General features: G+C 41.3%; 1 protein-coding gene across 2 annotated transcripts in view; it reads right to left on the bottom strand.

The window, feature by feature from the left end:
* The window catches only part of CDK15 (cyclin-dependent kinase 15), a 90,881-nt gene that overhangs the window by 44,883 nt on the left and 42,703 nt on the right, over positions 1-3,295 (bottom strand). The window lies entirely within an intron of this gene.

The following is a 3,295-nucleotide window of genomic DNA, read 5'->3' as shown; positions in this document are numbered from 1 at the left end:
CCTTGTGAGAGTTGGACTATGAAGAAGGCTGAGCACCGAAGAATTGATGCTTTTGAACTGTGGTGTTGGAGAAGACTCTTGAGAGTCCCTTGGACTGCAAGGAGATCCAACCAGTCCATTCTGAAGGAGATCAGCCCTGGGATTTCTTTGGAAGGAATGATGCTAAAGCTGAAACTCCAGTACTTTGGCCACCTCATGTGAAGAGTTGACTTATTGGAAAAGACTCTGATGCTGGGAGGGATTAGGGACAAGAGGAGAAGGGGACGACAGAGGATGAGATGGCCGGACGGCATCACCGACTCGGGGCACATGAGTTTGGGTGAACTCCAGGAATTGGTGATGGACAGGGAGGCCTGGTGTGCTGCGATTCATGGGTTGCAAAGGGTCGGACACGACTGAGCAACTGAACTGAACTGAACTGAACCTCCAGCTTAGATGATGTTATGGAATCCAGTAATAATTTTTGAAGGTAGCATTCATCAGTAGCGTTTATCAGTCTTGCAGGGAAAAATTTTTTTTTAACTTCTTTTTTTTCTTTATTTTATTTTTTAACTTTACAATATTGTATTGGTCTTGCCATATATCAACATGAATCCACCACAGGTATACACGTGTTCCCCATCCTGAACCCTCCTCCCTCTTCCCTTCCCGTACCATCCCTCTGGGTCATCCCAGTGCACCAAGCATCCAGTATCGTGCATCGATCCTGGACTGGTGACTCGTTTCATATATGATATTATACATGTTTCGGTGCCATTCTCCCAAATCATCCCACCATCTCCCTCTCCCACAGAGTCCAAAAAACTGTTCTATACATCAGTGCCTCTTTTGCTGTCTCGTATACAGGGTTATTGTTACCATCTTTCTAAATTCCATATATATGCATTAGTATACTGTATTGGTGTTTTTCTTTCTGGCTTACTTCACTCTGTATAATAGGCTCCAGTTTCATCCACCTCATTAGAACTGATTCAAATGTATTCTTTTTAATGGCTGAGTAATACTCCATTGTGTATATGTACCACAACTTTCTTATCCATTCACCTGCTGATGGACATCTAGGTTGCTTCCATGACCTGGCTATTATAAACAGTGCTTGCGGGGAAATTTTGAGGAAGAAAAATCTTTTGGCTTGAAATTTTTTTTAGTGTGTGAGTGTTTCCCAATTTGTCCTGTGTTCCTCCATTATATCCTCCGTGTTTCCAAAAGAAAGCTTAATGGCAGTGATTAATCTCTATAAAACATCTGAATTTCACAAAGGACATTCTATTTTAGTGTTCACAACACACTGTGTTTTCTGGGTCATGAATCTGTGGCACTAGACTGGTTTGCACAGAATATCTTCAAAAATGTGAGTCATTGTCCTTCCAGACACTAGCAACTAACTCTTCCCTTTTCCTAAAAGTTTCCTGAGGATTATCTTCACCTTCATGTTGTAAAATTCAACTTAAAAAAATGATATAAGTGTTTTTTACATGGGCTTTTACAAATATTTATTTATTTATTTTTATTTGGCTGTGCCAGGTCTCAGTTGCAGCACAACGGATCTTTTGTTGTGGCATGTGATATCTAATTCCCTGAACAGGGATCAAACCTGGGCTCCCTGTGTTGGAAGTACAGGGTCTTAGCCACTGGACCACCAGGGAAATCCCCAGCTTTTTAAAATTTTTAATAAATGAAGGACTCTGCAGTGGAAACATAATTCAAAAATGAAATTTTATATTATTCCTGCAAGGCAAAATGTTTGATGACATTAAGTCAAAATCACAAAGAGTTTGAGAAAAGATAAGTTTCCTCACCTGCACACAAAAATCCCACTTTGCATTATTTCCCCAGATACCTGATTGGGAGGCTGTTCGCAAGAATGCTCTAGATGCTTGCTTGAAACAAGCAAACTTAAAGGAATCCGAATCCAGAATACAAGGAATACCCTACCCACCCCAGTTTAAAGTACTTGATACATGCTACAATATGGATGGATCTTGAAAACATTATGCTAAGTGAAATAAGCCAGACACAAAGAACAAACACTGTATGATTCCACTTATATGAAAATCTAGAATGGGCAATTTCATGCAGACAGAATGTAGATGAGAGGTTACCAGTGGCTAGGGGCAGGAAAATGGGGGGCTGGTTGAATGGATACAGAGCTGCTGTTGGGGATGATGAAAAGTTTTGGAAATGGATGGTGGTGATGGTTGCACAGCAAGATGAATGTATTTAATGTTATGAACTGTACTCTTAAAAATGGTTAGAATGGTAAATTTTATGCTATATATATATTTAACCACAATTTAAAAATCATCAGAAAAAGAGAGCCATATATAAATGACTATCACTATTGTTGTTTAGTCGCTAAGTCATGTCCAAGTCTTTTGTGACCCCATGGATGGTAGCCTGCCAGGATCTTCTATCCTTGGGATTTCCCAGACAAGAATACTAGAGTGGATTGCCGTTTTCTTCTCCAGGGGATCTTTCTGACCCAGGGATCAAACTGTCATCTCCTGCATTGGCAAGCAAATTCTTTACCACTGAACCACCAGGGAAATCCAAAAATATAAGCTACAAGGGACATAAAAATGAAGTACATAATGTGCAACTGCGTGCATGTGCGTGCTAAGTTGCTTCAGTTGTGTCTGACTCTTTGCAACCCTATCTACGGACTATAGCCAGGCTCCTCTGTCTATGGGATTCTCCAGGCAAGAATACACTCTGGAGTGGGTTGCCATGTCAGCCGTAAGGGGATCTTCCCAACCCAGGGATCGAATCCGAGTCTCCTGCATTGCAGGCAGATTCTTTACCACTGAGCCACCAGGGAAGCCCCAATAGTGCAAATGAGGGAGGGATAAAAAATGAATAAAGAAGTGGAAACACACATACATAAGCATCCTGTCACCTTAGAAATCTAGTTTTGGAGCATAAGTAGTATATTTCTCTCACACTAACATGGGAAGCTAACATTTTGTTTTATCAGGGCTCTGTGAAAATGTAGTGTTTTATCTTCAGTTGACAAAGATCCATGGCCAAATATGTGGTAGAATTAGACCTGGGGGTTGCAGGGAAGGTTAGTAATGGCAGAAATTGCCCTGGGACGTTAAGATAATAGTCATCAGGAGCAGGAGGACTCAAGGGCATCCATGGGACAAAAGGGGGGGGGGTTCCTAACCACTCATTCCCTAGGTGCTTAAGCCCCTGGCAAACACCACAGTTTCCGCAACCTCAAAATATGGCTTAATCTCTCAAAGCAGGTGGACTGCTTCATCTGTTTCTAACGCAAATTTGGTTCAAAGTTTTA

This window comes from Bison bison, unplaced genomic scaffold (assembly GCF_000754665.1).
Source record: "Bison bison bison isolate TAMUID 2011002044 unplaced genomic scaffold, Bison_UMD1.0 scf7180017864471, whole genome shotgun sequence".
Classification (NCBI taxonomy): domain Eukaryota; kingdom Metazoa; phylum Chordata; class Mammalia; order Artiodactyla; family Bovidae; genus Bison; species Bison bison.
The sequence above is the reverse complement of the archived record's forward strand: the minus strand, read 5'-3'. Positions and strand labels throughout refer to the sequence as shown.